The following is a 26853-nucleotide window of genomic DNA, read 5'->3' as shown; positions in this document are numbered from 1 at the left end:
AGCTCGGTTTCGATTGCAACAATTCCAATCAAACACTCACGTACACTAATTGCAGAGATAGGTAGGATTAATAAATTCGTTATTGAATCACTGAATTCACAAAAAAAAAAAAAAAAAAAAAAAAAAAAAAAATACACTTTCTTGTTTAATATCATTTCATTACACTTCAGAACTGTTACTACTTCATAAACAAGCAATTTAATTTATCCCTACTTACTCCATGTCCAAGCAAAGAGACAGGGAGGGGTGAATGTAAGGCCTGCAGTAGTTTCAAATGTTTGCACATGTAAAAATACTCATAGCGACACCATAGTCATAAGATATTAATCATTTATGAAATGCCGCAAAAATAAATTAATCTGCAGCAAGCAGTGTTGCCATTAGATGGCAATGGCATTGTTTTCACAGTGCTACCTAGTAGTGGTGCAGCCTAAAACGAATTAATCACTTCCCCTAAACTTTTCCATCTAGCTTAAATAATGAAGCATTATTTTTGTCGTATACTTTCACATGCGTGAAGGAAATATCTCCACGTTCTGAATTAAAGTGAACACAAATTTTGTTCGAGCTTTCCAGATCATGATCGAGATGAACAGAAAAAAAGAAGTGTTACCTTACCTGCAAGAGTCTTCTGTTCCATCACCGTCCAATGGGGTAAGCTGCAGTTTTTTGCTGATTATTGTCTTTCCTTAAGAGCTTGCTGGCGTGATGTTTGTCCCTCGTGTACAACACCCACGAGTGCATACAGCTTCCTTAGAACATCTGAAAGCCTGAGCTTGGTCCTTCGGTTGCTGAGCGACAGACAAGGGCGATTGACAATGCTGCCGTATTTCCTAGCACTAAGGGCTCCCACGGAGGGAGCAAAGGTAAGAGCAATAATTGATTTTGTGGCTGGAAGAAACAGTCATTCAGCAAATCTCATTTGCCGTTTTGACATCGGCCGAGAAAGAGGGCGCCTCGCAGGCGGAGAGGGTTGCTCGAAGGCGGTAACCCCGACATGGCCCGCCATCTCCCGGAGGGTGCAGTAACTTAACCCCAGCAACGGCCGGCGCCGCGAGTCGCGATGTCTTTCGCACGAAAAATGCATCTCTTTCTGCAGAGGTCCGTTATTGTGCCTGTCTGCCTGCTAACTCGACGGCCAACAGCGCGTTTCTAAAGAAGCAAGTGCATTCACGGCACCATGCTCTTCGCCGAATGCGACAACGTCAAGAGTTCTCGTTCCACTACGATAGCGCGAGGCATTACAAATACTCGCCTGCGGCCGAGTAAAAGCATACTTACCTGGCGTAGAGGATACCGTGATCATGAAGGCGGTTCCTCCGGGGTGAGGCTTGTCCATTGCACTTCGGTCGAGCTGACCCCCGCGATTACTCCAAATGCGAGTAACTCGGGCGCATAATTTTTGGTAGTCGGGACTGCGTTCGCGCTGTCCCGGTGTTAATCTATAATGCAATCAAAGTCTCTTCTCCTCGTAAATGATAAGCACTGTCGGTCAGTTATTTGCCAGCTTCTTGTAAGCGATGATGCCTCCACTAGAAACGACAAAATGCACTAGGACACGGCGTCGAAACCCACAGCCAGCGCACTCCTCGTTAACCGCGTGGCACGCGCGCTCGTAATAACAACGGCAGCCGCGAGATGGCTCAGGCGATCTAACTTGGCTACGATTTCGGTATTAACGGTCGAACGGCCCCTTTTAGCTTTCTCTGTCCATAAACAGATTGTGCGCCAAACGTTATTCGAGGGCGCGGCATTCCCTGCAAGCACAGTGGCTGCTGTGGCGCGAGCCGGCGTACAGGGGCTGTCGGCCAGCCGAACGCTTTGGCGCCTGTGGCAAGGTACATGACGGGCCGGAAGCAAGCGTCTAGCGTAGCGTCTAGAGACTTGCAGACTTGCGGCACTTGAGGAGCTTGTGGGGATGTGAACCGAAGGAAGCAACATGACGAGCTGCACCGAAAACGAGAAACATCGATTCTAGCCAACAGCGCCCTGTGCTCCCAGGCGGCCACCCATCCTAGCCCAACCTCTGTGATCGGACGAGAACCGGCGTATTTTACCCGTTTCTTACCCCGTTGCCGTTGGCGAGTGAATGCTGCAACGTGTGCGGCAAGTCAGCTTCGGATCCTCACTTAGCTTCCACACACAGTGAATATCTTCCTGGCCATGACAGTTTCCCTCCTGCTCTAAGTAATGGCCTTTCGTCGCAGTGGTTGTGTTTCATCTGACAACTTTGCAGGCAACCCAAAATAACGCTTGGAAATGAGCAATTGAAGCACGAGGAGGACTGAAAACAGCCGCATGAAATTATTAAGCTCGGTTTCGATTGCAACAATTCCAATCAAACACTCACGTACACTAATTGCAGAGATAGGTAGGATTAATAAATTCGTTATTGAATCACTGAATTCACAAAAAAAAAAAAAAAAAAAAAAAAAAAAAAAATACACTTTCTTGTTTAATATCATTTCATTACACTTCAGAACTGTTACTACTTCATAAACAAGCAATTTAATTTATCCCTACTTACTCCATGTCCAAGCAAAGAGACAGGGAGGGGTGAATGTAAGGCCTGCAGTAGTTTCAAATGTTTGCACATGTAAAAATACTCATAGCGACACCATAGTCATAAGATATTAATCATTTATGAAATGCCGCAAAAATAAATTAATCTGCAGCAAGCAGTGTTGCCATTAGATGGCAATGGCATTGTTTTCACAGTGCTACCTAGTAGTGGTGCAGCCTAAAACGAATTAATCACTTCCCCTAAACTTTTCCATCTAGCTTAAATAATGAAGCATTATTTTTGTCGTATACTTTCACATGCGTGAAGGAAATATCTCCACGTTCTGAATTAAAGTGAACACAAATTTTGTTCGAGCTTTCCAGATCATGATCGAGATGAACAGAAAAAAAGAAGTGTTACCTTACCTGCAAGAGTCTTCTGTTCCATCACCGTCCAATGGGGTAAGCTGCAGTTTTTTGCTGATTATTGTCTTTCCTTAAGAGCTTGCTGGCGTGATGTTTGTCCCTCGTGTACAACACCCACGAGTGCATACAGCTTCCTTAGAACATCTGAAAGCCTGAGCTTGGTCCTTCGGTTGCTGAGCGACAGACAAGGGCGATTGACAATGCTGCCGTATTTCCTAGCACTAAGGGCTCCCACGGAGGGAGCAAAGGTAAGAGCAATAATTGATTTTGTGGCTGGAAGAAACAGTCATTCAGCAAATCTCATTTGCCGTTTTGACATCGGCCGAGAAAGAGGGCGCCTCGCAGGCGGAGAGGGTTGCTCGAAGGCGGTAACCCCGACATGGCCCGCCATCTCCCGGAGGGTGCAGTAACTTAACCCCAGCAACGGCCGGCGCCGCGAGTCGCGATGTCTTTCGCACGAAAAATGCATCTCTTTCTGCAGAGGTCCGTTATTGTGCCTGTCTGCCTGCTAACTCGACGGCCAACAGCGCGTTTCTAAAGAAGCAAGTGCATTCACGGCACCATGCTCTTCGCCGAATGCGACAACGTCAAGAGTTCTCGTTCCACTACGATAGCGCGAGGCATTACAAATACTCGCCTGCGGCCGAGTAAAAGCATACTTACCTGGCGTAGAGGATACCGTGATCATGAAGGCGGTTCCTCCGGGGTGAGGCTTGTCCATTGCACTTCGGTCGAGCTGACCCCCGCGATTACTCCAAATGCGAGTAACTCGGGCGCATAATTTTTGGTAGTCGGGACTAGCGTTCGCGCTGTCCCGGTGTTAATCTATAATGCAATCAAAGTCTCTTCTCCTCGTAAATGATAAGCACTGTCGGTCAGTTATTTGCCAGCTTCTTGTAAGCGATGATGCCTCCACTAGAAACGACAAAATGCACTAGGACACGGCGTCGAAACCCACAGCCAGCGCACTCCTCGTTAACCGCGTGGCACGCGCGCTCGTAATAACAACGGCAGCCGCGAGATGGCTCAGGCGATCTAACTTGGCTACGATTTCGGTATTAACGGTCGAACGGCCCCTTTTAGCTTTCTCTGTCCATAAACAGATTGTGCGCCAAACGTTATTCGAGGGCGCGGCATTCCCTGCAAGCACAGTGGCTGCTGTGGCGCGAGCCGGCGTACAGGGGCTGTCGGCCAGCCGAACGCTTTGGCGCCTGTGGCAAGGTACATGACGGGCCGGAAGCAAGCGTCTAGCGTAGCGTCTAGAGACTTGCAGACTTGCGGCACTTGAGGAGCTTGTGGGGATGTGAACCGAAGGAAGCAACATGACGAGCTGCACCGAAAACGAGAAACATCGATTCTAGCCAACAGCGCCCTGTGCTCCCAGGCGGCCACCCATCCTAGCCCAACCTCTGTGATCGGACGAGAACCGGCGTATTTTACCCGTTTCTTACCCCGTTGCCGTTGGCGAGTGAATGCTGCAACGTGTGCGGCAAGTCAGCTTCGGATCCTCACTTAGCTTCCACACACAGTGAATATCTTCCTGGCCATGACAGTTTCCCTCCTGCTCTAAGTAATGGCCTTTCGTCGCAGTGGTTGTGTTTCATCTGACAACTTTGCAGGCAACCCAAAATAACGCTTGGAAATGAGCAATTGAAGCACGAGGAGGACTGAAAACAGCCGCATGAAATTATTAAGCTCGGTTTCGATTGCAACAATTCCAATCAAACACTCACGTACACTAATTGCAGAGATAGGTAGGATTAATAAATTCGTTATTGAATCACTGAATTCACAAAAAAAAAAAAAAAAAAAAAAAAAAAAAAATACACTTTCTTGTTTAATATCATTTCATTACACTTCAGAACTGTTACTACTTCATAAACAAGCAATTTAATTTATCCCTACTTACTCCATGTCCAAGCAAAGAGACAGGGAGGGGTGAATGTAAGGCCTGCAGTAGTTTCAAATGTTTGCACATGTAAAAATACTCATAGCGACACCATAGTCATAAGATATTAATCATTTATGAAATGCCGCAAAAATAAATTAATCTGCAGCAAGCAGTGTTGCCATTAGATGGCAATGGCATTGTTTTCACAGTGCTACCTAGTAGTGGTGCAGCCTAAAACGAATTAATCACTTCCCCTAAACTTTTCCATCTAGCTTAAATAATGAAGCATTATTTTTGTCGTATACTTTCACATGCGTGAAGGAAATATCTCCACGTTCTGAATTAAAGTGAACACAAATTTTGTTCGAGCTTTCCAGATCATGATCGAGATGAACAGAAAAAAAGAAGTGTTACCTTACCTGCAAGAGTCTTCTGTTCCATCACCGTCCAATGGGGTAAGCTGCAGTTTTTTGCTGATTATTGTCTTTCCTTAAGAGCTTGCTGGCGTGATGTTTGTCCCTCGTGTACAACACCCACGAGTGCATACAGCTTCCTTAGAACATCTGAAAGCCTGAGCTTGGTCCTTCGGTTGCTGAGCGACAGACAAGGGCGATTGACAATGCTGCCGTATTTCCTAGCACTAAGGGCTCCCACGGAGGGAGCAAAGGTAAGAGCAATAATTGATTTTGTGGCTGGAAGAAACAGTCATTCAGCAAATCTCATTTGCCGTTTTGACATCGGCCGAGAAAGAGGGCGCCTCGCAGGCGGAGAGGGTTGCTCGAAGGCGGTAACCCCGACATGGCCCGCCATCTCCCGGAGGGTGCAGTAACTTAACCCCAGCAACGGCCGGCGCCGCGAGTCGCGATGTCTTTCGCACGAAAAATGCATCTCTTTCTGCAGAGGTCCGTTATTGTGCCTGTCTGCCTGCTAACTCGACGGCCAACAGCGCGTTTCTAAAGAAGCAAGTGCATTCACGGCACCATGCTCTTCGCCGAATGCGACAACGTCAAGAGTTCTCGTTCCACTACGATAGCGCGAGGCATTACAAATACTCGCCTGCGGCCGAGTAAAAGCATACTTACCTGGCGTAGAGGATACCGTGATCATGAAGGCGGTTCCTCCGGGGTGAGGCTTGTCCATTGCACTTCGGTCGAGCTGACCCCCGCGATTACTCCAAATGCGAGTAACTCGGGCGCATAATTTTTGGTAGTCGGGACTGCGTTCGCGCTGTCCCGGTGTTAATCTATAATGCAATCAAAGTCTCTTCTCCTCGTAAATGATAAGCACTGTCGGTCAGTTATTTGCCAGCTTCTTGTAAGCGATGATGCCTCCACTAGAAACGACAAAATGCACTAGGACACGGCGTCGAAACCCACAGCCAGCGCACTCCTCGTTAACCGCGTGGCACGCGCGCTCGTAATAACAACGGCAGCCGCGAGATGGCTCAGGCGATCTAACTTGGCTACGATTTCGGTATTAACGGTCGAACGGCCCCTTTTAGCTTTCTCTGTCCATAAACAGATTGTGCGCCAAACGTTATTCGAGGGCGCGGCATTCCCTGCAAGCACAGTGGCTGCTGTGGCGCGAGCCGGCGTACAGGGGCTGTCGGCCAGCCGAACGCTTTGGCGCCTGTGGCAAGGTACATGACGGGCCGGAAGCAAGCGTCTAGCGTAGCGTCTAGAGACTTGCAGACTTGCGGCACTTGAGGAGCTTGTGGGGATGTGAACCGAAGGAAGCAACATGACGAGCTGCACCGAAAACGAGAAACATCGATTCTAGCCAACAGCGCCCTGTGCTCCCAGGCGGCCACCCATCCTAGCCCAACCTCTGTGATCGGACGAGAACCGGCGTATTTTACCCGTTTCTTACCCCGTTGCCGTTGGCGAGTGAATGCTGCAACGTGTGCGGCAAGTCAGCTTCGGATCCTCACTTAGCTTCCACACACAGTGAATATCTTCCTGGCCATGACAGTTTCCCTCCTGCTCTAAGTAATGGCCTTTCGTCGCAGTGGTTGTGTTTCATCTGACAACTTTGCAGGCAACCCAAAATAACGCTTGGAAATGAGCAATTGAAGCACGAGGAGGACTGAAAACAGCCGCATGAAATTATTAAGCTCGGTTTCGATTGCAACAATTCCAATCAAACACTCACGTACACTAATTGCAGAGATAGGTAGGATTAATAAATTCGTTATTGAATCACTGAATTCACAAAAAAAAAAAAAAAAAAAAAAAAAAAAAAATACACTTTCTTGTTTAATATCATTTCATTACACTTCAGAACTGTTACTACTTCATAAACAAGCAATTTAATTTATCCCTACTTACTCCATGTCCAAGCAAAGAGACAGGGAGGGGTGAATGTAAGGCCTGCAGTAGTTTCAAATGTTTGCACATGTAAAAATACTCATAGCGACACCATAGTCATAAGATATTAATCATTTATGAAATGCCGCAAAAATAAATTAATCTGCAGCAAGCAGTGTTGCCATTAGATGGCAATGGCATTGTTTTCACAGTGCTACCTAGTAGTGGTGCAGCCTAAAACGAATTAATCACTTCCCCTAAACTTTTCCATCTAGCTTAAATAATGAAGCATTATTTTTGTCGTATACTTTCACATGCGTGAAGGAAATATCTCCACGTTCTGAATTAAAGTGAACACAAATTTTGTTCGAGCTTTCCAGATCATGATCGAGATGAACAGAAAAAAAGAAGTGTTACCTTACCTGCAAGAGTCTTCTGTTCCATCACCGTCCAATGGGGTAAGCTGCAGTTTTTTGCTGATTATTGTCTTTCCTTAAGAGCTTGCTGGCGTGATGTTTGTCCCTCGTGTACAACACCCACGAGTGCATACAGCTTCCTTAGAACATCTGAAAGCCTGAGCTTGGTCCTTCGGTTGCTGAGCGACAGACAAGGGCGATTGACAATGCTGCCGTATTTCCTAGCACTAAGGGCTCCCACGGAGGGAGCAAAGGTAAGAGCAATAATTGATTTTGTGGCTGGAAGAAACAGTCATTCAGCAAATCTCATTTGCCGTTTTGACATCGGCCGAGAAAGAGGGCGCCTCGCAGGCGGAGAGGGTTGCTCGAAGGCGGTAACCCCGACATGGCCCGCCATCTCCCGGAGGGTGCAGTAACTTAACCCCAGCAACGGCCGGCGCCGCGAGTCGCGATGTCTTTCGCACGAAAAATGCATCTCTTTCTGCAGAGGTCCGTTATTGTGCCTGTCTGCCTGCTAACTCGACGGCCAACAGCGCGTTTCTAAAGAAGCAAGTGCATTCACGGCACCATGCTCTTCGCCGAATGCGACAACGTCAAGAGTTCTCGTTCCACTACGATAGCGCGAGGCATTACAAATACTCGCCTGCGGCCGAGTAAAAGCATACTTACCTGGCGTAGAGGATACCGTGATCATGAAGGCGGTTCCTCCGGGGTGAGGCTTGTCCATTGCACTTCGGTCGAGCTGACCCCCGCGATTACTCCAAATGCGAGTAACTCGGGCGCATAATTTTTGGTAGTCGGGACTGCGTTCGCGCTGTCCCGGTGTTAATCTATAATGCAATCAAAGTCTCTTCTCCTCGTAAATGATAAGCACTGTCGGTCAGTTATTTGCCAGCTTCTTGTAAGCGATGATGCCTCCACTAGAAACGACAAAATGCACTAGGACACGGCGTCGAAACCCACAGCCAGCGCACTCCTCGTTAACCGCGTGGCACGCGCGCTCGTAATAACAACGGCAGCCGCGAGATGGCTCAGGCGATCTAACTTGGCTACGATTTCGGTATTAACGGTCGAACGGCCCCTTTTAGCTTTCTCTGTCCATAAACAGATTGTGCGCCAAACGTTATTCGAGGGCGCGGCATTCCCTGCAAGCACAGTGGCTGCTGTGGCGCGAGCCGGCGTACAGGGGCTGTCGGCCAGCCGAACGCTTTGGCGCCTGTGGCAAGGTACATGACGGGCCGGAAGCAAGCGTCTAGCGTAGCGTCTAGAGACTTGCAGACTTGCGGCACTTGAGGAGCTTGTGGGGATGTGAACCGAAGGAAGCAACATGACGAGCTGCACCGAAAACGAGAAACATCGATTCTAGCCAACAGCGCCCTGTGCTCCCAGGCGGCCACCCATCCTAGCCCAACCTCTGTGATCGGACGAGAACCGGCGTATTTTACCCGTTTCTTACCCCGTTGCCGTTGGCGAGTGAATGCTGCAACGTGTGCGGCAAGTCAGCTTCGGATCCTCACTTAGCTTCCACACACAGTGAATATCTTCCTGGCCATGACAGTTTCCCTCCTGCTCTAAGTAATGGCCTTTCGTCGCAGTGGTTGTGTTTCATCTGACAACTTTGCAGGCAACCCAAAATAACGCTTGGAAATGAGCAATTGAAGCACGAGGAGGACTGAAAACAGCCGCATGAAATTATTAAGCTCGGTTTCGATTGCAACAATTCCAATCAAACACTCACGTACACTAATTGCAGAGATAGGTAGGATTAATAAATTCGTTATTGAATCACTGAATTCACAAAAAAAAAAAAAAAAAAAAAAAAAAAATACACTTTCTTGTTTAATATCATTTCATTACACTTCAGAACTGTTACTACTTCATAAACAAGCAATTTAATTTATCCCTACTTACTCCATGTCCAAGCAAAGAGACAGGGAGGGGTGAATGTAAGGCCTGCAGTAGTTTCAAATGTTTGCACATGTAAAAATACTCATAGCGACACCATAGTCATAAGATATTAATCATTTATGAAATGCCGCAAAAATAAATTAATCTGCAGCAAGCAGTGTTGCCATTAGATGGCAATGGCATTGTTTTCACAGTGCTACCTAGTAGTGGTGCAGCCTAAAACGAATTAATCACTTCCCCTAAACTTTTCCATCTAGCTTAAATAATGAAGCATTATTTTTGTCGTATACTTTCACATGCGTGAAGGAAATATCTCCACGTTCTGAATTAAAGTGAACACAAATTTTGTTCGAGCTTTCCAGATCATGATCGAGATGAACAGAAAAAAAGAAGTGTTACCTTACCTGCAAGAGTCTTCTGTTCCATCACCGTCCAATGGGGTAAGCTGCAGTTTTTTGCTGATTATTGTCTTTCCTTAAGAGCTTGCTGGCGTGATGTTTGTCCCTCGTGTACAACACCCACGAGTGCATACAGCTTCCTTAGAACATCTGAAAGCCTGAGCTTGGTCCTTCGGTTGCTGAGCGACAGACAAGGGCGATTGACAATGCTGCCGTATTTCCTAGCACTAAGGGCTCCCACGGAGGGAGCAAAGGTAAGAGCAATAATTGATTTTGTGGCTGGAAGAAACAGTCATTCAGCAAATCTCATTTGCCGTTTTGACATCGGCCGAGAAAGAGGGCGCCTCGCAGGCGGAGAGGGTTGCTCGAAGGCGGTAACCCCGACATGGCCCGCCATCTCCCGGAGGGTGCAGTAACTTAACCCCAGCAACGGCCGGCGCCGCGAGTCGCGATGTCTTTCGCACGAAAAATGCATCTCTTTCTGCAGAGGTCCGTTATTGTGCCTGTCTGCCTGCTAACTCGACGGCCAACAGCGCGTTTCTAAAGAAGCAAGTGCATTCACGGCACCATGCTCTTCGCCGAATGCGACAACGTCAAGAGTTCTCGTTCCACTACGATAGCGCGAGGCATTACAAATACTCGCCTGCGGCCGAGTAAAAGCATACTTACCTGGCGTAGAGGATACCGTGATCATGAAGGCGGTTCCTCCGGGGTGAGGCTTGTCCATTGCACTTCGGTCGAGCTGACCCCCAGCGATTACTCCAAATGCGAGTAACTCGGGCGCATAATTTTTGGTAGTCGGGACTGCGTTCGCGCTGTCCCGGTGTTAATCTATAATGCAATCAAAGTCTCTTCTCCTCGTAAATGATAAGCACTGTCGGTCAGTTATTTGCCAGCTTCTTGTAAGCGATGATGCCTCCACTAGAAACGACAAAATGCACTAGGACACGGCGTCGAAACCCACAGCCAGCGCACTCCTCGTTAACCGCGTGGCACGCGCGCTCGTAATAACAACGGCAGCCGCGAGATGGCTCAGGCGATCTAACTTGGCTACGATTTCGGTATTAACGGTCGAACGGCCCCTTTTAGCTGTCCATAAACAGATTGTGCGCCAAACGTTATTCGAGGGCGCGGCATTCCCTGCAAGCACAGTGGCTGCTGTGGCGCGAGCCGGCGTACAGGGGCTGTCGGCCAGCCGAACGCTTTGGCGCCTGTGGCAAGGTACATGACGGGCCGGAAGCAAGCGTCTAGCGTAGCGTCTAGAGACTTGCAGACTTGCGGCACTTGAGGAGCTTGTGGGGATGTGAACCGAAGGAAGCAACATGACGAGCTGCACCGAAAACGAGAAACATCGATTCTAGCCAACAGCGCCCTGTGCTCCCAGGCGGCCACCCATCCTAGCCCAACCTCTGTGATCGGACGAGAACCGGCGTATTTTACCCGTTTCTTACCCCGTTGCCGTTGGCGAGTGAATGCTGCAACGTGTGCGGCAAGTCAGCTTCGGATCCTCACTTAGCTTCCACACACAGTGAATATCTTCCTGGCCATGACAGTTTCCCTCCTGCTCTAAGTAATGGCCTTTCGTCGCAGTGGTTGTGTTTCATCTGACAACTTTGCAGGCAACCCAAAATAACGCTTGGAAATGAGCAATTGAAGCACGAGGAGGACTGAAAACAGCCGCATGAAATTATTAAGCTCGGTTTCGATTGCAACAATTCCAATCAAACACTCACGTACACTAATTGCAGAGATAGGTAGGATTAATAAATTCGTTATTGAATCACTGAATTCACAAAAAAAAAAAAAAAAAAAAAAAAATACACTTTCTTGTTTAATATCATTTCATTACACTTCAGAACTGTTACTACTTCATAAACAAGCAATTTAATTTATCCCTACTTACTCCATGTCCAAGCAAAGAGACAGGGAGGGGTGAATGTAAGGCCTGCAGTAGTTTCAAATGTTTGCACATGTAAAAATACTCATAGCGACACCATAGTCATAAGATATTAATCATTTATGAAATGCCGCAAAAATAAATTAATCTGCAGCAAGCAGTGTTGCCATTAGATGGCAATGGCATTGTTTTCACAGTGCTACCTAGTAGTGGTGCAGCCTAAAACGAATTAATCACTTCCCCTAAACTTTTCCATCTAGCTTAAATAATGAAGCATTATTTTTGTCATATACTTTCACATGCGTGAAGGAAATATCTCCACGTTCTGAATTAAAGTGAACACAAATTTTGTTCGAGCTTTCCAGATCATGATCGAGATGAACAGAAAAAAAGAAGTGTTACCTTACCTGCAAGAGTCTTCTGTTCCATCACCGTCCAATGGGGTAAGCTGCAGTTTTTTGCTGATTATTGTCTTTCCTTAAGAGCTTGCTGGCGTGATGTTTGTCCCTCGTGTACAACACCCACGAGTGCATACAGCTTCCTTAGAACATCTGAAAGCCTGAGCTTGGTCCTTCGGTTGCTGAGCGACAGACAAGGGCGATTGACAATGCTGCCGTATTTCCTAGCACTAAGGGCTCCCACGGAGGGAGCAAAGGTAAGAGCAATAATTGATTTTGTGGCTGGAAGAAACAGTCATTCAGCAAATCTCATTTGCCGTTTTGACATCGGCCGAGAAAGAGGGCGCCTCGCAGGCGGAGAGGGTTGCTCGAAGGCGGTAACCCCGACATGGCCCGCCATCTCCCGGAGGGTGCAGTAACTTAACCCCAGCAACGGCCGGCGCCGCGAGTCGCGATGTCTTTCGCACGAAAAATGCATCTCTTTCTGCAGAGGTCCGTTATTGTGCCTGTCTGCCTGCTAACTCGACGGCCAACAGCGCGTTTCTAAAGAAGCAAGTGCATTCACGGCACCATGCTCTTCGCCGAATGCGACAACGTCAAGAGTTCTCGTTCCACTACGATAGCGCGAGGCATTACAAATACTCGCCTGCGGCCGAGTAAAAGCATACTTACCTGGCGTAGAGGATACCGTGATCATGAAGGCGGTTCCTCCGGGGTGAGGCTTGTCCATTGCACTTCGGTCGAGCTGACCCCCGCGATTACTCCAAATGCGAGTAACTCGGGCGCATAATTTTTGGTAGTCGGGACTGCGTTCGCGCTGTCCCGGTGTTAATCTATAATGCAATCAAAGTCTCTTCTCCTCGTAAATGATAAGCACTGTCGGTCAGTTATTTGCCAGCTTCTTGTAAGCGATGATGCCTCCACTAGAAACGACAAAATGCACTAGGACACGGCGTCGAAACCCACAGCCAGCGCACTCCTCGTTAACCGCGTGGCACGCGCGCTCGTAATAACAACGGCAGCCGCGAGATGGCTCAGGCGATCTAACTTGGCTACGATTTCGGTATTAACGGTCGAACGGCCCCTTTTAGCTTTCTCTGTCCATAAACAGATTGTGCGCCAAACGTTATTCGAGGGCGCGGCATTCCCTGCAAGCACAGTGGCTGCTGTGGCGCGAGCCGGCGTACAGGGGCTGTCGGCCAGCCGAACGCTTTGGCGCCTGTGGCAAGGTACATGACGGGCCGGAAGCAAGCGTCTAGCGTAGCGTCTAGAGACTTGCAGACTTGCGGCACTTGAGGAGCTTGTGGGGATGTGAACCGAAGGAAGCAACATGACGAGCTGCACCGAAAACGAGAAACATCGATTCTAGCCAACAGCGCCCTGTGCTCCCAGGCGGCCACCCATCCTAGCCCAACCTCTGTGATCGGACGAGAACCGGCGTATTTTACCCGTTTCTTACCCCGTTGCCGTTGGCGAGTGAATGCTGCAACGTGTGCGGCAAGTCAGCTTCGGATCCTCACTTAGCTTCCACACACAGTGAATATCTTCCTGGCCATGACAGTTTCCCTCCTGCTCTAAGTAATGGCCTTTCGTCGCAGTGGTTGTGTTTCATCTGACAACTTTGCAGGCAACCCAAAATAACGCTTGGAAATGAGCAATTGAAGCACGAGGAGTACTGAAAACAGCCGCATGAAATTATTAAGCTCGGTTTCGATTGCAACAATTCCAATCAAACACTCACGTACACTAATTGCAGAGATAGTTAGGATTAATAAATTCGTTATTGAATCACTGAATTCACAAAAAAAATACACTTTCTTGTTTAATATCATTTCATTACACTTCAGAACTGTTACTACTTCATAAACAAGCAATTTAATTTATCCCTACTTACTCCATGTCCAAGCAAAGAGACAGGAAGGGGTGAATGTAAGGCCTGCAGTAGTTTCAAATGTTTGCACATGTAAAAATACTCCAGCGCCGGTCCCCGCCAGCGCTAGTCACCCCCAGCAGCCAGCGGTGGTCGTTGCTGCCTACAGCAGCAGCGGAGGCGTCTACACCAGCCAGCCAACTGGGTCGCCCCCACAGCCAGCGACAGTCTCCTTCGCTCTTCGTCCTTCTCTGTCACCTTCTACTCTGTGTCTCTAGTCGCCCTGCCCGTCTCTCGTTTGTTTCCTTGTCTTGTTCTGTGTTTCTCCGCTCATCATAATGTCAAACCCCACCAGTTCCACTACAGCCACCACCACTGCCATCGTCTACACCTCCACCTCAGCCACTGCCACCACTATCACATGGTGTGCCGCATTACTCCCCCCTCAGTCCGTCCCCCCGCTCCTCACTCTCCCATCTCCCTCCCTATTTGTCACCTCATCCCCGGCTCCTCCCTCCCATGCCTCCTCCAACCCCTTCCTTCCCCTCCCTCCCCCTGCTCCTTCCGGTTTTGTGGCCCCGCTAGGGTGGTTGCCCGAAGAGCTACAGCTCATGCTCAACACTCCCGTTCGCCCTCGTCGTCATCATCTTCACCGTCGCCTTCGCCATCACCCTCAGCGTATCCGTTGCCGACTCCAGCACCGAGACCTGCCACTCCCCGCCACATTCCAGTCGTTCCCATCCCCCACACCTCCTCCGCCACCGTCAAGCGCCCCTGTGGCACCCCTGCCTCCTCTACTCCCAAAAAGGCTCCGCCTTATTCCCCTTTCCCAACACATGATGCCATGGATGTCTCCCCGCCTGCCCCCCTCCTCATCCTCCTCCACCCCCTCCTACCATTACCTCCTCTCCCGTCCTGATCCCTCCTTTCTTGAAGCCTTCAACCTCACCCTCTTCCTTCGACAGAATTTTCCTGGTGCCCCCATCTCCCTCCTTACTCCTCGCTGTAGTTCGGTGCTCATCTCCTCCCCCAGCCCTACCCTCCACATGGACCTCCTTTCCCCCATCCCTGTCACCCGCGTTGGACCTAATGCCTCCCTCACCCCTGCTCCTTCCCCATCTCCCTCCCGCCAACCCCAAACCCCGCGTCGCCCGCCGACCCTCACCGCCGTGATTACTCGGCTTAGTCTGGCGATCATGGAGGAGCAGGTGTTGGCAGAGCTCAAGGCGCATCCCCATCTGGAGGTGCGTGCAGTTCGCCGCATTCATAACTCTGCTGGCCCCACCCGCCTTATGTGGGTCTCTTCCGAGAACGCCCCCTCCATCGATCGTCTCCTGAAGGAGGGTGCCCTTACCTTTCACCGCCGCTACCCAGTTGACCCTTCCCGTTCCCCTCCTCAATCCCTCTGGTGCCAGAGGTGCTTGTGGTACAATGCGCACCCTACATCTGAGTGCCACAAGGCCCCCACCTGCCCGCACTGTAGGCAAGCCCACCTTCTCAGGCAGAGCCCCAATCTCCAGTTCCCCCCCTCCTGTAATACCTGTAACCTAACTCACCTCACTTACTCCCAGAAATGTAAAGCCCGACCCTCTCCTACCACTCCTGAGCTCACCGTTCCTGCCCGCCCTCTGGACGCCCCCACCCCTTCTGGCAATTCCTTGCATCCACCCTCTATGCTGAGGACATCATCAGATTGCTCACCATTGTCCTTCAGAATGTTCATCCTTTTCAGCGCCCCCACACCCTGCAACAGGTATCCCTCGCCGCCCGTTCCGTTTTCCACCTGAAAATGTACGCCACCTACTCCAACAACCAGGCCCATTTCACCTTCTCCCGCCTTGACACCCTTGTCTCAATCCCTGTCATGGCACGACAGCACCGTCTCCTTTTCAACAACACCCGCTCCCTTCCCGCCAACAAGAACCTCTTCCTGCACACCCTTGCCACCCACCGCGTGGACGCCTTCCTCCTCAATGAAACCTTCCTCCAACCCCACCACACCGTCCACACTTCGCCATACCTCCTTCACCGTTCTCATAATCCCCTCCCGATTGCGCATGGTGGAGTGGCCATTGGTCACCACCGCCAGATCCCTGTTCGGCTCCAACCTCTCCTTCCCAACCCCACCGAACACCTGATCCTTAGTCTCTTCTTCCCCAGCCTTACCGTTACCTGCGCCACCATCTATGTCCGCCCTAACGCCCCTATTCCCTTCGACTTACTCTCCCACGTTGACCGTACCTTCTCCTCCTATGTGATCACCGCCGACCTCAACATCCACAGTTGTTCCGCAGCAAAGTTACGGCAGTGGCATCGGTTCCTCTCCTCCCTTCAAGGCGACCTCATCCCCATCCCCCAGCACACCCGTCCCGAATCCAACTGCATTCCTGATGTTGTCCTTTCCTCCGTAAACCTCCTTGACAGCATAACGGTGGATGTCCTGGAACCTATTGGTAGCGACCATCTCCCTGTCCTCCTCACCGTTTCAGACGGTCGTCGCCCCCACCCCGACCCTCGTCATGACCCTCCCCCTAAGTATGTCCATGACTATTCCCGTGCCAACTGCAATGCCTACTGGGATACCCTCTCCACTCGGGTTGATAGCCACCCCTTCACCTACCGTCACCCTGACGATGTAACCCATGCCGCCACCTTTCTCCAGCAGACCTTGTCTGAGGCCGTGGAGGCCCACGTCCCTACTGTCGCTATCCACCCACACCGTCCTACCTCACCCCCACAGGCCGTCCTCCTCCTCCGTGAATGCCGCCGTCTCTACCGTGCCTTCCTCCATACGCGTGACCCGGACACACTACGACCCCACCGGCAACTCCAACGACACATTCGTAATTTGCTCGTGGCCAAGAAACGCTGGAACTGGCGACAGACATGCACCCATTTAAATGCTACCTTCCCTATCGACTCATCCAAGTTCTGGTCCGCCTTCCATTGCCTTACCGGAACTAAACCCTCCCCCTACTATTCTCTTCTCCATGATGATCACCCCTTCCCTGACACCCATAGTAAGGCCAATCACTTTGCCTCCTACCTGTGTGATGTCTTTTCCATCCCCGATGATCCCCAGTTCGATTACTCCCTCTTTCCAGATGTCCCCGATCGAACTGAGACCTCTCTCCCTTCCCTCGCACCTGGTATCCAGTACTTGGACAACATAACACACACGGAACTCAATGCCTCAATCACTACACAGGATCTATTGCTACACTCCGCACAAAACGCAACACCGCTCCTGGTCACCTCACCTTCACAAAGCTCCTGCCTCTTTCCTCTCCACCTTGGCCAGGCTCTACAATGTAGTCCTGTCCACCGGTTACTACCCCAACCTGTGTAAAACCTCCCGTGTCCTGATGTTCCTTAAACCTGTCAAACCGCCGTCTACCGTCTCTTCCTACCGTCCCATCAGCCTTACCTCAGTCTTCAGCAAGGTCCTGGAATCTATCCTCTCCCGCCGCATCCACCAGCATCTCCGCCAGCACCGCCTCCTTCCGGTTACCCAGTGTGGCTTTCCGCCGTCCTTCTCTTCCGACGACCCTCTCCTTCACCTCACTCATCTCCTTTCCGACCAGCTTAATTCCCTTTGCCTCGCTATCTTCCTCTCCCTGGACTTCTAACGAGCTTATGACCGTGTATGGCATTCCGGTCTCCTCTTCAAGCTCCAAACCTTCGCCCTTCCCATTAACTACGTCTGTCTGATCGGCTCCTTTCTCTCCCACCGTCCTTCCTACGTCACCATCCATAACACGGATTCCTACACATTTTTCCCTCTGCCGATGTGCCCCAAGGCACCATCCTCTCCCCCCTTCTGTACCTTTTGTATACGGCGGACATGCCGCCGTTGTCACCCCCCATCCACCTTCTCCAGTTTGCCGATGACACAGCCTTCCTTGCCCTTGCCCCCACCCTGCAGCGCTCCCAACACCTTCTTCAATCCCATCTTGACCGGTTCACTGCTTGGTGCAACCAGTGGTTGCTCAAGGTCAATCCCTCCAAAACCCATTCGATCATTGTAGGCAAAACCACCCCTTCCTTCCGCCTCCTTGATTTCTATCTCACCATCTATGGCCGTCCTATCGCCGTCACTCCCACCCTCAAGTACCTTGGCGTCACCCTCATCCATCGCCTCTCCTGGACCCCACATCTCTGGACAATCCAAGCCAAGGCACACTCCCGACTCCGCCTCCTCAAGCTCCTTTTGGGCCGTACGTGGGGTCTGGGCCCCTCCACCCTCCTCCACACCTATAAATCCCTCATCCGTCCTTTCCTCTGATACGCCCATCCATCCTGGATCTCTGCCTCCTCTTCCTTTTATAAATCCCTTCAAATCCTTGAACGCCATGCTCTCCGCCTCGCCTATCGCATCCGTCTCCCCTCCTCCATGTAGATCCAGTACGATCTCCTTCCTTTCCCCCACCTCCTCCTTTTCCTTGAAAGGACATGGGTCCTGTACACCTCCCGCAAACTCGACACGCCTCAACCGCTTGTCTCGCCCATCCTCCCCCACCCCCGCCCACTGCCGCGCTTGTATTCCCACGTCCCACACGGTCTCCATCTCTCCACCCTCCTTACCCACTCCCAAGGTGGCTTCCGGCAGCTCCCCCTCCCTGATGATGTCATCCTCCCCTCCATCTACCCCTCCTATCAACTTTGATTCTACCCCCCCCCCCACTTCCTGTGGTCTCTCCTCTTGGCACCCTCCCTCCCTTCTCTTTCATTTTCCCCCGTCCCCTTCCTCCACCCCTCTTCCCCCGGGCTCCCCCTTTTTTCCTCCTCTCCCCCAGTCTCCCTTGCCCATGGCATCTGCCCTCCCCTCTCCCTGTTCCACTCCCCTTCCTTCTCCCCCTCCCTTGGCACGTCCCCGGACTCGCACACGCTCAGCGAACATTCGTGCGCCGGAGATCATCGCCATCAGTGTATCTACATTTTTTGCCCGCAGTTTTTATTGCATTGTCTGTGCCACCTCTATGTCATATTATTGTACCACTCAAGGCTCAAGGCAGGGTAATATGCTGCTGCCAGCCCGCCTTGTATGAGGTGAATAAAATTACAATAAAGAAAAAAAACCCGAGGAAAAACATACTTACCTGGCGTAGAGGATAGCGTGATCATGAAGGCAGTTCCTCTGGGGTGAGGCTCGTCCATTGCACTTCGGTCGAGCTGACCCCCGCGATTACTCCAAATGCGAGTAACTTGGGCGCATAATTATTGGTAGTCAGGACTGCGTTCGTGCAGTCTCGGTGTTAATCTATAGTGCAATCAAAGCCTCTTCTCGTGGTAAATGAGAAGCACTGTCAGTGAGTTATTTACCAGCTTCTTGTAAGCGATGATGCCTCCACTAGAAACGACAAAATGCACTAGGACACGGGGTCGAAACCCACAGCCAGCGCACTCCTCGTTAACCGCGTGGCACGCGCGCTCGTAATAACAACGGCAGCCGCGAGATGGCTCAGGCGATCTAACTTGGCTACGATTTCGGTATTAACGGTCGAACGGCCCCTTTTAGCTTTCTCTGTCCATAAACAGATTGTGCGCCAAACGTTATTCGAGGGCGCGGCATTCCCTGCAAGCACAGTGGCTGCTGTGGCGCGAGCCGGCGTACAGGGGCTGTCGGCCAGCCGAACGCTTTGGCGCCTGTGGCAAGGTACATGACGGGCCGGAAGCAAGCGTCTAGCGTAGCGTCTAGAGACTTGCAGACTTGCGGCACTTGAGGAGCTTGTGGGGATGTGAACCGAAGGAAGCAACATGACGAGCTGCACCGAAAACGAGAAACATCGATTCTAGCCAACAGCGCCCTGTGCTCCCAGGCGGCCACCCATCCTAGCCCAACCTCTGTGATCGGACGAGAACCGGCGTATTTTACCCGTTTCTTACCCCGTTGCCGTTGGCGAGTGAATGCTGCAACGTGTGCGGCAAGTCAGCTTCGGATCCTCACTTAGCTTCCACACACAGTGAATATCTTCCTGGCCATGACAGTTTCCCTCCTGCTCTAAGTAATGGCCTTTCGTCGCAGTGGTTGTGTTTCATCTGACAACTTTGCAGGCAACCCAAAATAACGCTTGGAAATGAGCAATTGAAGCACGAGGAGGACTGAAAACAGCCGCATGAAATTATTAAGCTCGGTTTCGATTGCAACAATTCCAATCAAACACTCACGTACACTAATTGCAGAGATAGGTAGGATTAATAAATTCGTTATTGAATCACTGAATTCACAAAAAAAATACACTTTCTTGTTTAATATCATTTCATTACACTTCAGAACTGTTACTACTTCATAAACAAGCAATTTAATTTATCCCTACTTACTCCATGTCCAAGCAAAGAGACAGGAAGGGGTGAATGTAAGGCCTGCAGTAGTTTCAAATGTTTGCACATGTAAAAATACTCCAGCGCCGGTCCCCGCCAGCGCTAGTCACCCCCAGCAGCCAGCGGTGGTCGTTGCTGCCTACAGCAGCAGCGGAGGCGTCTACACCAGCCAGCCAACTGGGTCGCCCCCACAGCCAGCGACAGTCTCCTTCGCTCTTCGTCCTTCTCTGTCACCTTCTACTCTGTGTCTCTAGTCGCCCTGCCCGTCTCTCGTTTGTTTCCTTGTCTTGTTCTGTGTTTCTCCGCTCATCATAATGTCAAACCCCACCAGTTCCACTACAGCCACCACCACTGCCATCGTCTACACCTCCACCTCAGCCACTGCCACCACTATCACATGGTGTGCCGCATTACTCCCCCCTCAGTCCGTCCCCCCGCTCCTCACTCTCCCATCTCCCTCCCTATTTGTCACCTCATCCCCGGCTCCTCCCTCCCATGCCTCCTCCAATCCCTTCCTTCCCCTCCCTCCCCCTGCTCCTTCCGGTTTTGTGGCCCCGCTAGGGTGGTTGCCCGAAGAGCTACAGCTCATGCTCAACACTCCCGTTCGCCCTCGTCGTCATCATCTTCACCGTCGCCTTCGCCATCACCCTCAGCGTATCCATTGCCGACTCCAGCACCGAGACCTGCCACTCCCCGCCACATTCCAGTCGTTCCCATCCCCCACACCTCCTCCGCCACCGTCAAGTGCCCCTGTGGCACCCCTGCCTCCTCTACTCCGAAAAAGGCTCCGCCTTATTCCCCTTTCCCAACACATGATGCCATGGATGTCTCCCCGCCTGCCCCCCTCCTCATCCTCCTCCACCCCCTCCTACCATTACCTCCTCTCCCGTCCTGATCCCTCCTTTCTTGAAGCCTGGAACCTCACCCTCTTCCTTCGACAGAATTTTCCTGGTGCCCCCATCTCCCTCCTTACTCCTCGCTGTAGTTCGGTGCTCATCTCCTCCCCCAGCCCTACCCTCCACATGGACCTCCTTTCCCCCATCCCTGTCACCCGCGTTGGACCTAATGCCTCCCTCACCCCTGCTCCTTCCCCATCTCCCTCCCGCCAACCCCAAACCCCGCGTCGCCCGCCGACCCTCACCGCCGTGATTACTCGGCTTAGTCTGGCGATCATGGAGGAGCAGGTGTTGGCAGAGCTCAAGGCGCATCCCCATCTGGAGGTGCGTGCAGTTCGCCGCATTCATAACTCTGCTGGCCCCACCCGCCTTATGTGGGTCTCTTCCGAGAACGCCCCCTCCATCGATCGTCTCCTGAAGGAGGGTGCCCTTACCTTTCACCGCCGCTACCCAGTTGACCCTTCCCGTTCCCCTCCTCAATCCCTCTGGTGCCAGAGGTGCTTGTGGTACAATGCGCACCCTACATCTGAGTGCCACAAGGCCCCCACCTGCCCGCACTGTAGGCAAGCCCACCTTCTCAGGCAGAGCCCCAATCTCCAGTTCCCCCCCTCCTGTAATACCTGTAACCTAACTCACCTCACTTACTCCCAGAAATGTAAAGCCCGACCCTCTCCTACCACTCCTGAGCTCACCGTTCCTGCCCGCCCTCTGGACGCCCCCACCCCTTCTGGCAATTCCTTGCATCCACCCTCTATGCTGAGGACATCATCAGATTGCTCACCATTGTCCTTCAGAATGTTCATCCTTTTCAGCGCCCCCACACCCTGCAACAGGTATCCCTCGCCGCCCGTTCCGTTTTCCACCTGAAAATGTACGCCACCTACTCCAACAACCAGGCCCATTTCACCTTCTCCCGCCTTGACACCCTTGTCTCAATCCCTGTCATGGCACGACAGCACCGTCTCCTTTTCAACAACACCCGCTCCCTTCCCGCCAACAAGAACCTCTTCCTGCACACCCTTGCCACCCACCGCGTGGACGCCTTCCTCCTCAATGAAACCTTCCTCCAACCCCACCACACCGTCCACACTTCGCCATACCTCCTTCACCGTTCTCATAATCCCCTCCCGATTGCGCATGGTGGAGTGGCCATTGGTCACCACCGCCAGATCCCTGTTCGGCTCCAACCTCTCCTTCCCAACCCCACCGAACACCTGATCCTTAGTCTCTTCTTCCCCAGCCTTACCGTTACCTGCGCCACCATCTATGTCCGCCCTAACGCCCCTATTCCCTTCGACTTACTCTCCCACGTTGACCGTACCTTCTCCTCCTATGTGATCACCGCCGACCTCAACATCCACAGTTGTTCCGCAGCAAAGTTACGGTAGTGGCATCGGTTCCTCTCCTCCCTTCAAGGCGACCTCATCCCCATCCCCCAGCACACCCGTCCCGAATCCAACTGCATTCCTGATGTTGTCCTTTCCTCCGTAAACCTCCTTGACAGCATAACGGTGGATGTCCTGGAACCTATTGGTAGCGACCATCTCCCTGTCCTCCTCACCGTTTCAGACGGTCGTCGCCCCCACCCCGACCCTCGTCATGACCCTCCCCCTAAGTATGTCCATGACTATTCCCGTGCCAACTGCAATGCCTACTGGGATACCCTCTCCACTCGGGTTGATAGCCACCCCTTCACCTACCGTCACCCTGACGATGTAACCCATGCCGCCACCTTTCTCCAGCAGACCTTGTCTGAGGCCGTGGAGGCCCACGTCCCTACTGTCGCTATCCACCCACACCGTCCTACCTCACCCCCACAGGCCGTCCTCCTCCTCCGTGAATGCCGCCGTCTCTACCGTGCCTTCCTCCATACGCGTGACCCGGACACACTACGACCCCACCGGCAACTCCAACGACACATTCGTAATTTGCTCGTGGCCAAGAAACGCTGGAACTGGCGACAGACATGCACCCATTTAAATGCTACCTTCCCTATCGACTCATCCAAGTTCTGGTCCGCCTTCCATTGCCTTACCGGAACTAAACCCTCCCCCTACTATTCTCTTCTCCATGATGATCACCCCTTCCCTGACACCCATAGTAAGGCCAATCACTTTGCCTCCTACCTGTGTGATGTCTTTTCCATCCCCGATGATCCCCAGTTCGATTACTCCCTCTTTCCAGATGTCCCCGATCGAACTGAGACCTCTCTCCCTTCCCTCGCACCTGGTATCCAGTACTTGGACAACATAACACACACGGAACTCAATGCCTCAATCACTACACAGGATCTATTGCTACACTCCGCACAAAACGCAACACCGCTCCTGGTCACCTCACCTTCACAAAGCTCCTGCCTCTTTCCTCTCCACCTTGGCCAGGCTCTACAATGTAGTCCTGTCCACCGGTTACTACCCCAACCTGTGTAAAACCTCCTGTGTCCTGATGTTCCTTAAACCTGTCAAACCGCCGTCTACCGTCTCTTCCTACCGTCCCATCAGCCTTACCTCAGTCTTCAGCAAGGTCCTGGAATCTATCCTCTCCCGCCGCATCCACCAGCATCTCCGCCAGCACCGCCTCCTTCCGGTTACCCAGTGTGGCTTTCCGCCGTCCTTCTCTTCCGACGACCCTCTCCTTCACCTCACTCATCTCCTTTCCGACCAGCTTAATTCCCGTTGCCTCGCTATCTTCCTCTCCCTGGACTTCTAACGAGCTTATGACCGTGTATGGCATTCCGGTCTCCTCTTCAAGCTCCAAACCTTCGCCCTTCCCATTAACTACGTCTGTCTGATCGGCTCCTTTCTCTCCCACCGTCCTTCCTACGTCACCATCCATAACACGGATTCCTACACATTTTTCCCTCTGCCGATGTGCCCCAAGGCACCATCCTCTCCCCCCTTCTGTACCTTTTGTATACGGCGGACATGCCGCCGTTGTCACCCCCCATCCACCTTCTCCAGTTTGCCGATGACACAGCCTTCCTTGCCCTTGCCCCCACCCTGCAGCGCTCCCAACACCTTCTTCAATCCCATCTTGACCGGTTCACTGCTTGGTGCAACCAGTGGTTGCTCAAGGTCAATCCCTCCAAAACCCATTCGATCATTGTAGGCAAAACCACCCCTTCCTTCCGCCTCCTTGATTTCTATCTCACCATCTATGGCCGTCCTATCGCCGTCACTCCCACCCTCAAGTACCTTGGCGTCACCCTCATCCATCGCCTCTCCTGGACCCCACATCTCTGGACAATCCAAGCCAAGGCACACTCCCGACTCCGCCTCCTCAAGCTCCTTTTGGGCCGTACGTGGGGTCTGGGCCCCTCCACCCTCCTCCACACCTATAAATCCCTCATCCGTCCTTTCCTCTGATACGCCCATCCATCCTGGATCTCTGCCTCCTCTTCCTTTTATAAATCCCTTCAAATCCTTGAACGCCATGCTCTCCGCCTCGCCTATCGCATCCGTCTCCCCTCCTCCATGTAGATCCAGTACGATCTCCTTCCTTTCCCCCACCTCCTCCTTTTCCTTGAAAGGATATGGGTCCTGTACACCTCCCGCAAACTCGACACGCCTCAACCGCTTGTCTCGCCCATCCTCTCCCACCCCCGCCCACTGCCGCGCTTGTATTCCCACGTCCCACCCGGTCTCCATCTCTCCACCCTCCTTACCCACTCCCAAGGTGGCTTCCGGCAGCTCCCCCTCCCTGATGATGTCATCCTCCCCTCCATCTACCCCTCCTATCAACTTTGATTCTACCCCCCCCCCCACTTCCTGTGGTCTCTCCTCTTGGCACCCTCCCTCCCTTCTCTTTCATTTTCCCCCGTCCCCTTCCTCCACCCCTCTTCCCCCGGGCTCCCCCCTTTTTTCCTCCTCTCCCCCAGTCTCCCTTGCCCATGGCATCTGCCCTCCCCTCTCCCTGTTCCACTCCCCTTCCTTCTCCCCCTCCCTTGGCACGTCCCCGGACTCGCACACGCTCAGCGAACATTCGTGCGCCGGAGATCATCGCCATCAGTGTATCTACATTTTTTGCCCGCAGTTTTTATTGCATTGTCTGTGCCACCTCTATGTCATATTATTGTACCACTCAAGGCTCAAGGCAGGGTAATATGCTGCTGCCAGCCCGCCTTGTATGAGGTGAATAAAATTACAATAAAGAAAAAAAACCCGAGGAAAAACATACTTACCTGGCGTAGAGGATACCGTGATCATGAAGGCAGTTCCTCTGGGGTGAGGCTCGTCCATTGCACTTCGGTCGAGCTGACCCCCGCGATTACTCCAAATGCGAGTAACTCGGGCGCATAATTTTTGGTAGTCGGGACTGCGTTCGCGCTGTCCCGGTGTTAATCTATAATGCAATCAAAGTCTCTTCTCCTCGTAAATGATAAGCACTGTCGGTCAGTTATTTGCTAGCTTCTTGTAAGCGATGATGCCTCCACTAGAAACGACAAAATGCACTAGGACACGGCGTCGAAACCCACAGCCAGCGCACTCCTCGTTAACCGCGTGGCACGCGCGCTCGTAATAACAACGGCAGCCGCGAGATGGCTCAGGCGATCTAACTTGGCTACGATTTCGGTATTAACGGTCGAACGGCCCCTTTTAGCTTTCTCTGTCCATAAACAGATTGTGCGCCAAACGTTATTCGAGGGCGCGGCATTCCCTGCAAGCACAGTGGCTGCTGTGGCGCGAGCCGGCGTACAGGGGCTGTCGGCCAGCCGAACGCTTTGGCGCCTGTGGCAAGGTACATGACGGGCCGGAAGCAAGCGTCTAGCGTAGCGTCTAGAGACTTGCAGACTTGCGGCACTTGAGGAGCTTGTGGGGATGTGAACCGAAGGAAGCAACATGACGAGCTGCACCGAAAACGAGAAACATCGATTCTAGCCAACAGCGCCCTGTGCTCCCAGGCGGCCACCCATCCTAGCCCAACCTCTGTGATCGGACGAGAACCGGCGTATTTTACCCGTTTCTTACCCCGTTGCCGTTGGCGAGTGAATGCTGCAACGTGTGCGGCAAGTCAGCTTCGGATCCTCACTTAGCTTCCACACACAGTGAATATCTTCCTGGCCATGACAGTTTCCCTCCTGCTCTAAGTAATGGCCTTTCGTCGCAGTGGTTGTGTTTCATCTGACAACTTTGCAGGCAACCCAAAATAACGCTTGGAAATGAGCAATTGAAGCACGAGGAGGACTGAAAACAGCCGCATGAAATTATTAAGCTCGGTTTCGATTGCAACAATTCCAATCAAACACTCACGTACACTAATTGCAGAGATAGGTAGGATTAATAAATTCGTTATTGAATCACTGAATTCACAAAAAAAAATACACTTTCTTGTTTAATATCATTTCATTACACTTCAGAACTGTTACTACTTCATAAACAAGCAATTTAATTTATCCCTACTTACTCCATGTCCAAGCAAAGAGACAGGAAGGGGTGAATGTAAGGCCTGCAGTAGTTTCAAATGTTTGCACATGTAAAAATACTCCAGCGCCGGTCCCCGCCAGCGCTAGTCACCCCCAGCAGCCAGCGGTGGTCGTTGCTGCCTACAGCAGCAGCGGAGGCGTCTACACCAGCCAGCCAACTGGGTCGCCCCCACAGCCAGCGACAGTCTCCTTCGCTCTTCGT

The 26853-nt window shown here is 51.7% G+C and overlaps 8 non-coding genes across 8 annotated transcripts; all 8 read left to right on the top strand.

Annotated features, from left to right (window-relative positions):
* The first annotated feature begins 1273 nt into the window (after window positions 1-1273).
* On the top strand, window positions 1274-1436 carry LOC126291736 (U1 spliceosomal RNA). Its single transcript, XR_007551857.1, has one exon. It is a non-coding gene; the product is annotated as a U1 spliceosomal RNA (small nuclear RNA).
* Window positions 1437-3583: 2147 nt separating this feature from the next.
* LOC126291826 (U1 spliceosomal RNA) lies at window positions 3584-3746 on the top strand. Its single transcript, XR_007551888.1, has one exon. It is a non-coding gene; the product is annotated as a U1 spliceosomal RNA (small nuclear RNA).
* Window positions 3747-5893: 2147 nt separating this feature from the next.
* LOC126291730 (U1 spliceosomal RNA) lies at window positions 5894-6056 on the top strand. Its single transcript, XR_007551855.1, has one exon. It is a non-coding gene; the product is annotated as a U1 spliceosomal RNA (small nuclear RNA).
* A 2146-nt stretch (window positions 6057-8202) lies between these two features.
* Window positions 8203-8365, top strand: LOC126291723 (U1 spliceosomal RNA). Its single transcript, XR_007551853.1, has one exon. It is a non-coding gene; the product is annotated as a U1 spliceosomal RNA (small nuclear RNA).
* A 2143-nt stretch (window positions 8366-10508) lies between these two features.
* On the top strand, window positions 10509-10672 carry LOC126291837 (U1 spliceosomal RNA). Its single transcript, XR_007551893.1, has one exon. It is a non-coding gene; the product is annotated as a U1 spliceosomal RNA (small nuclear RNA).
* A 2134-nt stretch (window positions 10673-12806) lies between these two features.
* LOC126291719 (U1 spliceosomal RNA) lies at window positions 12807-12969 on the top strand. Its single transcript, XR_007551852.1, has one exon. It is a non-coding gene; the product is annotated as a U1 spliceosomal RNA (small nuclear RNA).
* Window positions 12970-19103: 6134 nt separating this feature from the next.
* On the top strand, window positions 19104-19265 carry LOC126291865 (U1 spliceosomal RNA). Its single transcript, XR_007551900.1, has one exon. It is a non-coding gene; the product is annotated as a U1 spliceosomal RNA (small nuclear RNA).
* Window positions 19266-25401: 6136 nt separating this feature from the next.
* LOC126291831 (U1 spliceosomal RNA) lies at window positions 25402-25564 on the top strand. The gene has a single exon (XR_007551889.1). It is a non-coding gene; the product is annotated as a U1 spliceosomal RNA (small nuclear RNA).
* Window positions 25565-26853: the final 1289 nt, after the last annotated feature.

The sequence above is a fragment of the Schistocerca gregaria genome, chromosome 1, assembly GCF_023897955.1.
Source record: "Schistocerca gregaria isolate iqSchGreg1 chromosome 1, iqSchGreg1.2, whole genome shotgun sequence".
In the NCBI taxonomy this organism is placed as follows: Eukaryota; Metazoa; Arthropoda; class Insecta; order Orthoptera; family Acrididae; genus Schistocerca; species Schistocerca gregaria.
Note: the sequence above shows the minus strand (reverse complement) of the source record. Positions and strands in the feature narration are given on the sequence as shown.